Below are 13,939 nucleotides of genomic sequence, written 5' to 3' on the forward strand. Positions count from 1 at the left end.
TGAATTAGGACAATTCTGCAAAGATGAGTGGGCCATAATTCCTCCAGGACGCTGTAAAAGCCTCATTGCACGTTATCGCAAACGCTTGGTTGCAGTTGTTGCTGCTAAGGGTGGCCCAACCAGTTATTAGGTTTAGGGGGCAATCACTTTTTCACACAGGGCCATGATGGTTTGGATTTTTTTTCACCTTTAATAATAAACACCTTCATTTACAAATTGCATTTTGTGTTTACTTGTGTTGTCCTTGACTATTGTTTAAATTGGTTTGATGTTCCGAAACACTTAAGTGTGACAAACATGCAAAGGAACAGGAAATGAGGAAGGGGGCAAACACTTTTTCACACCACTGTATGTACACAGTAACACAGTGCAGCATTTTTAGAATGTCCCAATAAAATGACTCCCCCTAGGTTGTAATATCGTAATCAACCCTGCATATAGTGCAGCAGAGCTTAGTAAAAGGAAAAGATGGTGAATTTTCTTTAGATTTCGGATATCTTCAGCTAGCCTGATGTTTGAACTGCAGTATTTGTAATCCACAAAGACAAAGGGAAAGAAATGACTGTGGAGAAAAAGATATGCTGATGACATTACAGCGCAGGCGAGAAAGACAAGGCCCCAAAATCCAGCTGTATGATGCCTGGGAAGAAGTAGATTCACCTCCGTGGAACTACAAGTCTCACCAGCAGTCTTGTAGAAAGAACTCACTCAGCAATACTGTGCTCTCTACTGGAATGGGCAGGTGCCCTCTCACCACAATAAACTCTAATGGATGTGAGGCTCCGTTTGGAATTCCCTCCTGGTGTCTCTGTCTAGTTAAGATGGCACCGCCACGGCATGTTGCCACTCCCGATCGACTGAAGTGCAGGTGGCTTCCAGTTACTCTGAAACGCAGGCCGGTCCGCTTGCTAGAATAACAGGTCTTCCATAGATTCCTCAAAGGCAGGGCGATCTGGCTCTCTGCTGTGTAGGCCACAGTCTATCATTCCTGGTCACACATAGACCTCCTGCTTGCAGGGGTTGAATGGCGTCCAGAGAGACTAAAAAACAGGCCGCGCCTCCCCTTTTATCACTTCTCCCAGCAGGCAGTTCTGCGTGCTTTGCATTGTCTGTCATGTAGTTCAGGGCCGATCCAGCTAACAGAGTCACTTATTCCTCCAGACTACATCGCCCACAATGCTTTGCTGCTCCCTCCCTCATAGATGCAATCAGCTTGGAGCGGTACCTGCTACATATACTGTACATGGCTAGTAAAAAAAGGTCTGTGTCATTCCACAGTCATCATTTGAGATCACCTCACCTTACCATGTTACCATGCACCAGTCCATTTGTCAAATTTGTTTTGTCAGCAGAGCTCATCCTAAAAAGAAAAATTCAGAATTTACCCAAACATGCACACGTCTGATAAGGGAATGTGAAAAATTGTGTATACATTTCATCTTGAGCTATTGGGTTCTGTAAAACTAATTTTACAATAAAGGAAAATGTGTGATAAAGAGTCTAACGTCTACCTGCTGGCTCAAAATGATAAAAGAAAATATTCATATGAAATATTAAGCCAAAACAGAGAAATAACACGCTAGATAGGAAAGAACTAGACTAAAACTAAAAAGCTGCAGCAAACACCATCAAAATATCATATGGTAAGAGTAAAATAAAAATAAATTGCTGCGCTAAAAAATACATTTCATATAGTCAAGTGATACAGTGTATAAATATTGAAATGTCCCAATTGAAATTAATCAAAAAAAAATGTCCATATATAATGCAGTAAACAAAAAAATGAAAAATATAAAAATATTGTAATGAAGATTAAGGAAAACATTTCAGTCCACTTCTAAGGTAAATGTAGATTCCCATCAACCTTCAGCTCTTTTCGAAGGACAAATCTGTAAGTGAGGGTCCTTACCAGAGTGAGTGGACTCCCTCGCAAGCGTAGTCACACTCGCAAGCAGATTCAGCCCTCTGCAGGGATGGATGGATCTCTGATGCTTCAAGTCTGGCCAGCAACTTCCGAGGATAGGCTATTCAGTCCCTTGTGTGTTCAGCGTCTTCCGCTGGTAGACAGAGAGTCACTTCAGCAAAAGGCGGTGAGCGCAAAAGTGCGCCCAGTGAATCCACTGATCTGAAAAAGATGCACCCGGGCTAAGGGCCACGAGTGTAAGAGGGAAAAAGACGGACTCCAATCGTGAAATACTGTTAAAAAAAAGCATTTAATGCTTAAAAAAGAACAAGCGGAATAAACCGTAATACATCATAAATTATGCACAAAAATAGATATAGGTATAAAAAAGCCGGAACATTTTTAAATAAAAACAGCCACATAGCTACATGTAATGTGATGGTGTCAGCACATAACCTAATGTTCTATTGCAGGTCTTCATTTCCTTTGACATTTTCTGGCATTTGATAAACATGAGCATGTGATAAAAAAAAAACCCAATGTGATTATAAATTGATCTGTAGGTCTTGCTGAACACAGTCTAAAGCCTCGTACACACAATCAGATTTTCTGACGGGAAATGTGTGATGACAGGCTGTTGGCGGAAAATCCGACAGTGTGTATGCTCCATCGGACAATTGTTGTCGGATTTTCCGCAGACAAATGTTGGATAGCAGGTTTTAAAATTTTCCGCGGACAAATGTCTGTTGTCGGATTTTCCGAGTGTGTGTACAAAAGTCCAAAGTACAAACATACATGCTCGGAAGCAAGGACGAGCCAGAAGCGGTCGGTCTTGTAAAGTAGCGTTCATAATGCAGAATTAACATTCGCGACGTGGCAAATTATGAAATCTTGAAATACAGCGCACATTCTCTTCTTCTATAATGGGATAATAATGAAGCTGCTTTGCTGGTGATACTAACGGAGTTATTGCAAAACTAATTTTCAAAGGCTTTTTTTTTTCCTAATGATATTAAGAAAAATATTATTATGCTTTATTTTTTTTTATTTTTCCTGGCAAGTTACCACAACATAGTTTTTAAGATCAAAGATATTATGTTGGTGTCCCATGTCTATTTTTTTAAATGTAACTGCCTACTCCCAAACTGTCATTTGAAGTAAAACACATAGCCAAGTATTATTCTCCACAATTGTTTTATTGTGCATTAAAAAAGAAAACAAATCAAATTAGACATGCTATCTGCCAATAGAACTTAACCAAAAAGCGCATTCTATGCATCCAAAAATATAGAAAATATACTAAATCAAATCATTCAACTAAAAAAATAATGTCAAAGCAATAATTCCAAGGCCAATAATAAATAACATGTTATCTCCTCTGATTCCGCAACATATCTGGTTGACGAACAGCTGTTTAGACACTAACTGAAAAGCACAAAATGAAAAGCACAAAATGAAAAGCGCAAAATGAAAAGCTCTAAATGAAAAGCGCAAATCAACACTCACCAAACTTCTACTAACATTAGCAGAAGGAGCCCAAAGGATGGCGCTAAAGAGCTGAAAAATCACGTAGTACGTTCGCATTTGGCCCAGAATTACTTGCCGTTTGTATGCAAGACAAGTTTGGGCCAATGCCCTTCGGACAAATGTCCACGGTTTTGTTGGCCAACAATCCAATCATGTGTACGAGTGTTTTAGAGTATCATTGAACTCATATTACCATCTACACATGGATCATCATTAACTAAATTGCTGGCAACAAAAGTGTCATGAGAAGATATTATAAAATATTTACAAAAATGTGAGAGGTGTACTCACTTTTGTGAGATACTAAACTGTAAGGCACAGTATAGACAATACCTTAGTCTCTAGATTGGATGGTAATACTGAAAGTTGTCAGGGAGTAGGGTATAAACTAACATGGATCAAAAGGACTGTAGAGAATTAAAACAGAGGGCGTACTGGCCTAGTGCATTATTCAACAAGAACCTATTAAAAATGATAAGGTAAACAAAAGCTCCTCACAAATGTAGGTAGTATGCTCGCACATCAAGCCACTGTAGGTGGCTACGAACTCCCAACTTTATCGAAACCTCCAACTCGAGAAGGACCTCACCAGGGTCCCTGCTGGCTCAGCTTATCATTTTTTATAAATTCTTTTTGGGTAATGCACTAGGCCAGTGCACCCTCTATTTTTATTCTCTACAGTTTTCTGGGGACAACCCCAGTCCTTAAGGGCAGCAAGGCTGTGCAGCAATATCCAAATGACTCTCTTCCGGTTTGCACCATCACACCAGTGCGCAGGAGAATATTGTTGCTGTTGTTCATGATTGATCAAAAGGTGCCTGACGTACAGTATATGGTGTTAGCAGGTGAGACAGAGGGATTTTCAGGAGTATGACAAGCTTTCATTGCCAGGAGTAATCCTAGACAAGTGTTAAGGCCAGGGCAGGAAGTGGGAAGCAACCATGTAGTCACGAATCACAACATGGTCAGATGCAGTAAAAGTGAGGTCTGCAACAAAGGTCAATATGAGAAACAGTAAAGATTCACAAGCTAACAATCTGTATCATTTGCACCTTGAAAGAGGAACAAGTTGTGCTTGAAAAGGTAGCATGATTAATAAGGAAATATAGTAAAGAAAAGGTAAGGGAGGCTATGGGACTTTAAATATACCCTTAATGTCACTTATGTATGATTCAATAGAACAGATAAGTTAATAGAAAACACAATTTTATTAAATACAGTTTAAAACTATATAGACATTAGGTACATCACAAAGGCAAACAATCTGTGTCCTTCAAATGTGTCTACGGGTTTCATGGATATGTCGTTTCTTCAGGACCTGTATGTTCAGAGAGCTTGTTCACAATCAAAAAACAAATCTACAGAAAAAAGAATAAAGAAGGCAATAAACAAACAAAAAATAAACTTTGGCATATTCCATAGGCACAGTACTGGTCACATTTTACATGATATACACAGATATTTCAGTACCAACCGAAAAAAAGAAATAAAATGTTATTTATATATATATATATATATATATATATATATATATATATATATATTTATACACACAGTATCTCACAAAAGTGAGTACACCGCTCATGTTTTTGTAAATATTTTATTATATCTTTTCATGTGACAACACTGAAGAAATGACACTTTACTACAAAGTAGTGAGTGTACAGCTTGTATAACAGTGTAAATTTTATGTCCCCTCAAAATTACTCACACACAGCCATTAATGTCAAAACCGCTGGTGACAAGTACACCCCTAAGTGTCCAAATTGGGCCCAAAGTGCCACTAATTTGAATGGGGAATTCACACCTAAGACCTTGTAACACGAAGGAGTCACATGACACCATGGAGGGAAAATGACTAATTGGGCCCAATTTGGATAGGGGTGTACTCACTTTTGTTGCCAGTGGTTTCGCTGTGTGTTGAGTTATTTTTAGGGGACAGCAAATTTACACTGTTATACAAGCTGTACACTCACTACTTTACATTGTAGCAAAGTGTCATTTCTTCAGTGTTGTCACATAAAAAGATAAAATAAAATATTTACAAAAATGTGAAGGGTGTTTTCACTTTTGTGGCTGCCAGCCCATGGGAGGCTATCCATTGAGTATGTAGTGTATGTACCAAACAATAGTTCAAAATTCCAAGCTATATAAACAAAGGCAGAAATAGCTGTAAAGAAAATATGTAAGTGAAGGAATAGGCTTATGTCAGCATAGTCTATATAAGCCTTACTTACCCTTATCATAGATGGATAAATTATGTGAGCTGGTGTGCAGTTATAGTCCAGGGTCTTAGATGGAATGGATAAGATAGGTAAACTAATCTGATGATAGACAAAACTAGTTCAATCTATACCCATCAGAGACTCCGCCAGTTGATGGTCATCTAGAGTAAAATCTACAAAAGTGGGCATAGTGTAAATAAGAAGCCATACTCCTAAATATGATATAACAGAGAAGCCAAAAAACAAAATGAGGATATAAGGAGATTTAAACATATGTTATGACTCTCAACTCCTCAACTGAGCTAAAAGCTGCCCATAGCAGGTGACCTATATATATCCCCATTAAGGATAACCTTCAAGAGACGCCTATTATGTTGTGGGTGGGGTCACTGAATTAGCCCCATGAGCGCCCATGCCATACTGGGAGGCCTTTCCTGCCCCTGTGTTAATCACTCTACCAATGGAATGGTGTCCTTGCTCAAAAGAGAGCTTTCCAAATAAAGAGATACAGTTTGAATGGTTCTGTTTGTATAGACACCCTTGACTAATGGGTGTAGCAGAATGGCATCTGGACCAAAAGTGCGTAACCTGAAGTGAAGCAAAACCCAGAAGTACATCAAATAATCTATTATACACCATTGCCGGGTGTAGCAAGATGGTGGCTGTGTGCCATAACAATGGTCCAGAAGAATGAAATAGAGACAACTAATCCACAGTCAAATGATCAATGCTCAACTGTTTCCCATCTACCTTAAGGAAGAGAAGGCTACCTTTCACCAACACAAGAGTCTCAGTAAATCTGCATTTTTTTTCTGGCAGATTATGGTGCTTGTTGAAGTAAACACACTGTCTTTCATATTTAGGGCCATTCAGAATGTAAGGATGCAGGTAATAATTGGGATTAGCAAATAATCATCTGCAAACAGCCTTGTAACTATTTTACCATCCTGCAAAGTTCTGCCACATTTACCCATGGGATGTGTAGAGGTGGCCTGTCATGGTTCCAGTTGTCACTCACTTCCAGTAGATCCAGCAGCTTCTCCTGAAACTTCTTTATAGGCTTCTGTCTCCAGTGCGCCACAATCATGTGAGGGCTCCATCTAGTAGTTAAAGTTTATACTACCCTAAAGTGTTCCATAGGAGTGACTGCGCCATCTAGTGGTTTAAGTTATATTACTTGCTTGTAACTTCCCAGGTACACCTGTGGACAATACCCGTAAAAATGCTATATAAAAAAATGCTCTGGTTCAGAATGATGCCTAGGCAGGTAGAACTCTACTGTTTTTGAGTGCTGGTGTATATACTGTCCTCCTTTTCCACCTTCGTGAACCATGTTTTTGCATTCTGTGTCTGGTACCCTGCTCTTATAATCCTAACCCCAGATTCCTACTGTATTACTGATTGAGCATGATCCTGTTTGTTCCTGTTTATTGACAATATTAGGCTACTGTTAGCCAGGATCTCTGGTCTGTTTCAGATGCCACATGTGCCTAGCGATTTGATGCTCTGCCTTTTGTTTGTGCTTGTTGTCAGGTATCTCTAGCAGGGCATGCCTAGGGGTTCACTCCCTAAAGCCCCATACACACTATCAGATTTTCTGGTGATTTTTTTTCCTTCAGATTTACCAAAACCATGTAGTAGAAGGGCCTACCTGATTGCATACAAATTGAAACTCCTAAGGTTTGACCTCATTTTATATGGTTTTGGTAAATCTGAAGGAAAAAATCAGCAGAAAATCTGATAGAGTGTATGGGGCTTTAGAGAGCCTGCTGCATATGTCCAACGCCCCATGAAGGGTGCCGTAGTAAAGGCTGGGTTTCTTTAGGTTCCTGCATCCCTAGATAAGCCCATGCTATCTACGGTGGACACAGGGAATCCACCACTAAGCCTGGTACATCACATGGCTCAGCCAAAAAATAATAGAAAATAATAGACATTCACATACCTTCAAGGCCTAAATATATAAAGCCACCTTCCTTTATATTCTCTGTGCCAAACACATCCATGTGGCTTGTCCCATGACATCGGTATCATCCTTCTCTTGCTGTAGCTGTCCCTCTGCCAGAACTGTTTCTGCATTCAATGTCACTGTGGGTTGTATTGTGCCTTTTCAGTTCCAGAGAATAAACATGCTCTCTGGGAAAGTGAAGCCATGTGAACACCTTGCCAAGAATTTTACATGCACAAAGCCATTCTTGTAAGGATCTGCAGTCACTTACACCTGGGGGCTCTTTATATTCTTCTATTCACAAGGACAGCTCATATTTCACTGCAAAGAACAGATTAGATGAAGAAAAATATATGTAATATTTACTGACTGAAATAGGTGCAAATAGAAGCAAAGCAAAAATGAGGTCCAATGCATACATACAATATGTGTATATATGTATAGACAGAGTATTAACCTACCTTGTTTTTCTTTTTCTGCTTTGTCTTGCAATGGGTATTGTGCCCAGTTGCTAGGCAACTGGGAAAGGACAGAGTGGGACGGCTTAGCATTGGAAGAACCAGTTCTGCCCGAGCCCTTAAATCTGAATTATTGTCATAAACAGATAATTATTTAATATAGGTACATTATTACATGAGCCCATCAAAAATGAATACCTTTTTCAACATGCAGTTAGTATAGGTACACTGAATCTGTCTTTATATTAGCTTCCTTTTGTCCCTGTGCAGCAGGCCTCAAACTAGGCAAGGAAAGGGAAGCTGTATGAGTCAGCCAAGCTCTATCTGATTGCAGTGCTTCCAGGTAACTTGCTCTTTCCATTGCCCGAATAGAAGGGTAGTATTTCTATTTCTATTGCCAACATCCCCAATTTAAGACAAAAATAAGAAAATCCCCTATAGGACTTTACAGGAAAATACAAAAGTGTATAATTAAAAGCCTATTCATATAAATCTTTATTACAAAACCGGATTTAAAACCAATAAAACCTCGACAGTGATTGTTCTTGCTACATGAGTACAACACATTACAATGGCGAGATGGGATACCCTTTTGTCCAAAATGTACCAGTAGAATCTGCCTTGCTGTGGCTTGGTCAATCTGGATCGAAAACATCGGGACAACTGACACGTTTTGGAAAAATTCCTTCTTTCAACACGTGTAAACATGCGGAAACAAAAGAAACAAAACAGACAGTTTAAGTTTTCTTTACTTAAGGTAAGTGAAGTTAAAAACAAACAAATAAAACATTATTGAAGTACATTTTAAAATGCAACCCAGCATGCAACCCAATGCATGTTAGCGCATGTGCATTACCTTTTGCTCAGTGCACACATTAGGGTGTGAATGGACCCTACATTTTGGGGGAAAGTTCCATGAATCTTGTTTGAAACCTGTTCATGATGGAACTCGCACTTCTCCAGTTTACAATAGAGATTGTTCTCTCTTAGTTTCTGAAGCACACGGCAGACATCTGTGTGGTGGCTCTCTAGAGACTTGGAAAATATAAGGATATTAACGAGATAAACCACCACACATAACTGCAACAAATCTTGGAGGACATTGTTAATAAATTCCTGGAAAAACTTCCAGGGTGTTACAAAGGCCAAAGGGCATTACGAGGTACTCAAAATGGCCTGTTCTGGTATTAAGCACAGTTTTCCACTCGTCGGCCTCCTTAACCCTCACGAGGTTGTATGCCCCTCTCAAATCAAGCTTTGTGAAAACCGTTGCTCCCTTGAGAGAGTCAAATAACTCTGTAATCAATGGAATCGGATAGACATTCTTAATCGTGAAACGATTTAGACCCCTATAATCAATACAAATTCTCAATTTACCACTCTGCTTCTTCACAAAGAAGAAACCAGCACCAGCAGGAGATGAGGTTTTGCGGATGAAACCTCGAGAAAGTGCATCTGCAACATACTCCTCCATGGCCTTATCCTCCAAAACTGACAAAGGGTAAAACCCGGCAACGAGGGGGCATGGCACCAGGTTGAAGGCCAATTTGTGCAATCATACGGCTGGTGTGGAGGAAAACTACCGGCTTGATCTTTGTCAAAGACATTGCTAAAATCGCGGTACTCTTCCGGCGGAGGAGAGTGAAGAGGTGCACTGGACCTTGGCTACCTTCTGAAAGCATGTCTCGCTGCATCGTGGTGACCAGGAGAGAGCCACAGCATGGAGCCAATCAAAAAAGGGGTTGTGCCTTTGTAACCAAGGATAACCAATAACTAATGGAAACTTAGGTGAGGAAATAACTTGGAATTGGATTATCTCATGGTGTAGAGCCCCTACGGCCATGGACAACGGAACCGTCTCATGAGTCACATGGACAGGCTGTAAAGGTCTTCCATCAAGAGCCTCAATGGCAAGTGGAGTGTCACGCAGCTGCAGCAGAATTGAGTGCTTCAATACAAAGGCAGCATTAATGAACAGGCCTGTAGCCCCAGAGTCGATAAGAGCCTGTATCTCGACGGAAGACTCAGCCTAAGAAAGGGTGACCGAAACCAGGGGCTTATCCTACCGGATAACTGGGATGAAAGAACACCACCTAAGGTCTGTCTGTGACAGGACCTCAAGGTTCAGGCATTACCTGGATAGGACTTCAAAAAGTGTCCTGCCTGGCCACAATAAAGGCACAATCTCTCCCTCCTTCTAAAGACTCTCTCATCCGCACAGAGATACATGAAACCCAAGTGCCCGGGTTCACTTTCACTGCCCAACTCGGAACAAGGAGGCATGGGAGGTGAGGGAGGCATGGGTGGGACTGCAAAGCTCAGAGATAAACGTACAGGACACTACCACAAGTGCTCCTTAAAGGAGAGTCTTTCTCTGAGTCTGGAGTCAATGAGGGTGGCCTTGATCAACTTCTCCAGATCAGTGGGTATATCTCGGGCTGCTATCTCATCCTTGATGATATCTGACAGACCATGAGAAAATGTAGCCACAAGGGCCTCATTGTTCCACGCAACCTCTGCTGCCAGAGTATGGAATTCAATGGCATAGTAGGCAACAGTTCATGGACATGAGGCACGTGGAAGCAGAAGCAGAGCGTGCTGAGTAACTGTGGCGAGAGATTGGAGCTGGCAATTAGCTGGCAGCTGAGCGGCCAGCTCAGAGAAGGAAGTGCTGAGCCTAGCCCTGACACCCTGCCTCTCTATCCCACATCTGCCTGGATTTTCCCCTTAAGCATACATGCAAGGAGAGTCCTCTGCATTTTCACATAATACTCTCTAATCAAGTAAGATGACTGGTATTTAATCCCCCCCTCACCCCCCACCCTGCTAGAAATGCCCCTTTTTTATGCGCCGAGATGACGATTTTCCACGTAGCTTTGGATCTGTAAAAATGAATCAGACATGGTGAAATTAGGGTTGGAGATGAAAGCATTTTCTACTCCATACCCAGAACAACGGAGAATGAATTCCTAGTGAATATGTTACAGCCTGTGCTGGGTTGTAATGCGGTCCTCAGATATTTAATGAATTTTATGGCATATTACAGGGTGCGCTGTTATAACGCCCTACATTATATTCAAACACAGGACAGCTTTGCCTTTGGAAAATAGAACACATGCTTGCAAATTACTGTTTGGCTTCTCTTCTTAATTACATTAACAACTAAAAAGGATGACTCCAGCTCTATAGCTAAATACATATTTGAAATTCATATACTGGAATTGTTATACCTCCCAAAAGGGTCATAAAGTAATGCACACATTCTTATGTATCACCTTCCAATGCTACATTATATCACTACATATCATAAAGAGGTCTATATAATCCGTGCCCCTGCCCTACCTCTTCTCTGCCCTGTGGCCCGATAAAGCAACTCTTTTTTCATAACAAAAACAGCCTCTTCCACTTTACTCAAGATCTACACCAGGGTTGTCCAACCCTTTGACCTGCCTGGATCACATTGGAAGAAGAGGAATTGTCTTGGCTCACACATAAAATACACTAACAATAAGGATAGCTGATGAGCAGAAAAAGTCTGGCAGATCACGATCACTGAGATAGATAATGTACCTATCTGAGGAATAAAACTTAATTTTTTATTTAATTATTAAAAACCCAGCCCAAACTCGCTCATCCATGTCTGTATGGACCTTGCTTTGTGCACTGGTCAAAATCATTTGGTGGAGAGGGGATTATGGTGTGGAGTAGTTTTTCAGGGGTTGGGCTTGGCTCCTTAGTTCCAGTGAAGGGAACACTTCAGATGTCTGCATACCAAGACATTTTGGACAATTTCATGCTCCCAATTTTGTGGGAGCAGTTATGAGATGCCCCTTCCTGTTCCAACATGAGTGCACACCAGTGCACAAAGTCCATAAAGACATGGATTAGTGAGCTTGCAGTGGGGGAATTTGACTGACCTGCACCTCAAGCTGATAGAACACCTTTGGGATGAATTAGAACAGAGACTGCGAGCCAGGCCTTCTTGTCCAACATCAGTGCCTGACCTCAGAAATGCGCTTTTGGAAGAATGGTTAAACATTCCCATAGATACACTCCTAAACCTTGTGGACAGCCTTCCCAGAAGAATTGAAGCTGTTATAGCTGCAAAGGGTGGGCCAACTCAATATTGAACCCTACGGACTAAGACTGGGATGCCATTAAAGTTTGTGTGTGTGTGTGTGTGTGTGTAAAGGCAGGTGTCACAATACTTTTGGTAATATAGTGTATCTGTGAATGGACACTGTTGCATTGTCAATTCAACAAAGTGATTGAGATTCATAAGGTAGGGCATTCCACTCTGGGTATCTTCTGGGATAGCAAAGTTATCTTTATTACTTCTATTACAAAAGCTACAGTTCTCTATTGAATTCTACTTTGCTAGCTGACTTCTATGAAGGTTTAATTTCTCACCCCAAAACAAAAATCAGTTCCTTCATAAAGATTCCAAACAGCTGCCAAAATTGCAATCTGCTGACAATCTGTGCAAGCACAATACTCCAGTTACTTTCATCTGGCAGTTAATTACTTCTGTTTCAGTTTCAGAGAAGGTGAAAAGTGATTTTGTTTCAGTAGTGCATGAATGTCCTCAAATTACCAATCTTTAGGATTGGAGAAAGGGTAGGGAATAATACAAACAGTCTTAAAGTGTATGTCTATTCAAACTTTTTTATTTTAATTTATGGGCCTCATTCACATTCCTTGTGTATAGTCTATGTTGTTTTTATTGCTTTCTGTGTCTCTGATGGGTAGATTTACCTCTTTGTTTGTCTTGTTGACCTTTTCCACTGAACTTTAAAGTGGTTGTAAACCTCAGTCATTGAATCTGTGCAAAGTAACTATACTTGTAGTGTTTGCTTATCTCTCTCCAAAGCTCTAAATGTTGTTTCTCTCTGGTGCTTCCTTCTTCTGTTATCAGCATTCTCAGAGTCACTTCTGAGAAGTTTTCCCGACACATGAAATTTCACACTGTAACTGCAGCCTCTCCGCCCCCTCCTCTCTGCTCCTGACAGATGAAGAAAGATTTTTTTTCTGCCCTTTTGAAGGCGTTGTAGACAAGAGAAGACTGCAGAAAAACAAGTAAAACCTATGTAGGAAGATATATTTCATCTCTGTGTATCATGGTAGGCTGTTCACGTCACTTGGTATATATGAGAGCTTTCAACCACTTTAAAGTAATGAGTATTTCAAAAGTTAGACAGTTGTCACTGGAACTGGAGATGAGCATAAAACTTCCATTAGGGATGCTTGTCCTAGTGACAACTGTCTACGATGGGAATTCCCCCTTTTTAAGAGACTTACACTTAACTTCTTGTGTCAGGAAGTAAAGGGCACAGACAGCAAAACACAAACCAATGGGGGTTTTACACTTCCCTACTCTATCCAGAACTAAAACTAGAACTAAAAGTTTTGCCTATACATACAATTTAAGGAGACACTGTCATCTTGTACAGGCAGAGCAAAAAGGCTTACCCTGACCTTGTAAGAACAACAGCAAGTTGCTTAAGTACTGTGACTATATATGCATTTTACCTGTCTATGCAGCAGGTGGCGCTGTAGTGTTATATTGTAATGTGCATGTAAATCTATTGTATAATGCAATGAGAGGAAGTGCTTTTCCTCAGTGTTCAGTTGTGTTCCTGTTTCCATGCTTTTAAGATATGTTCTGCTATCCTTCATGCAAGTAAAGTTGTTTAATGTATTCAAGAAACTTCCAGCGCATAATATTATTACTCAACCAACAACTCTCCCTATGCCTGCCTTACCAGTGATTCTTCACTGTTCCTTACTCCTCCTCCTTCTGGCTGTGAAATGACTGGTGTTGATGTTGACCGGACTTTTCGACAGCAAAGGTCAGACGGAACGAATCCGTCGGACAATT

The 13,939-nt window shown here is 40.5% G+C and overlaps 1 protein-coding gene and 1 long non-coding RNA gene across 2 annotated transcripts in view; one reads left to right on the top strand and one right to left on the bottom strand.

The window, feature by feature from the left end:
• The window catches only part of CCDC148 (coiled-coil domain containing 148), a 416,154-nt gene that overhangs the window by 168,672 nt on the left and 233,543 nt on the right, over nucleotides 1-13,939 (top strand). The window lies entirely within an intron of this gene.
• Nucleotides 3,081-7,920, bottom strand: LOC143923779 (uncharacterized). Its single transcript, XR_013261780.1, has 2 exons — nucleotides 7,601-7,920; nucleotides 3,081-4,788 (listed from the first exon to the last, which is right to left on the bottom strand). It is a non-coding gene; the product is annotated as an uncharacterized LOC143923779 (long non-coding RNA).

Source organism: Lithobates pipiens, unplaced genomic scaffold (assembly GCF_037356315.1).
Source record: "Lithobates pipiens isolate NorthernLeopardFrog02 unplaced genomic scaffold, aLitPip1_a1.2 Scaffold_22, whole genome shotgun sequence".
In the NCBI taxonomy this organism is placed as follows: domain Eukaryota; kingdom Metazoa; phylum Chordata; class Amphibia; order Anura; family Ranidae; genus Lithobates; species Lithobates pipiens.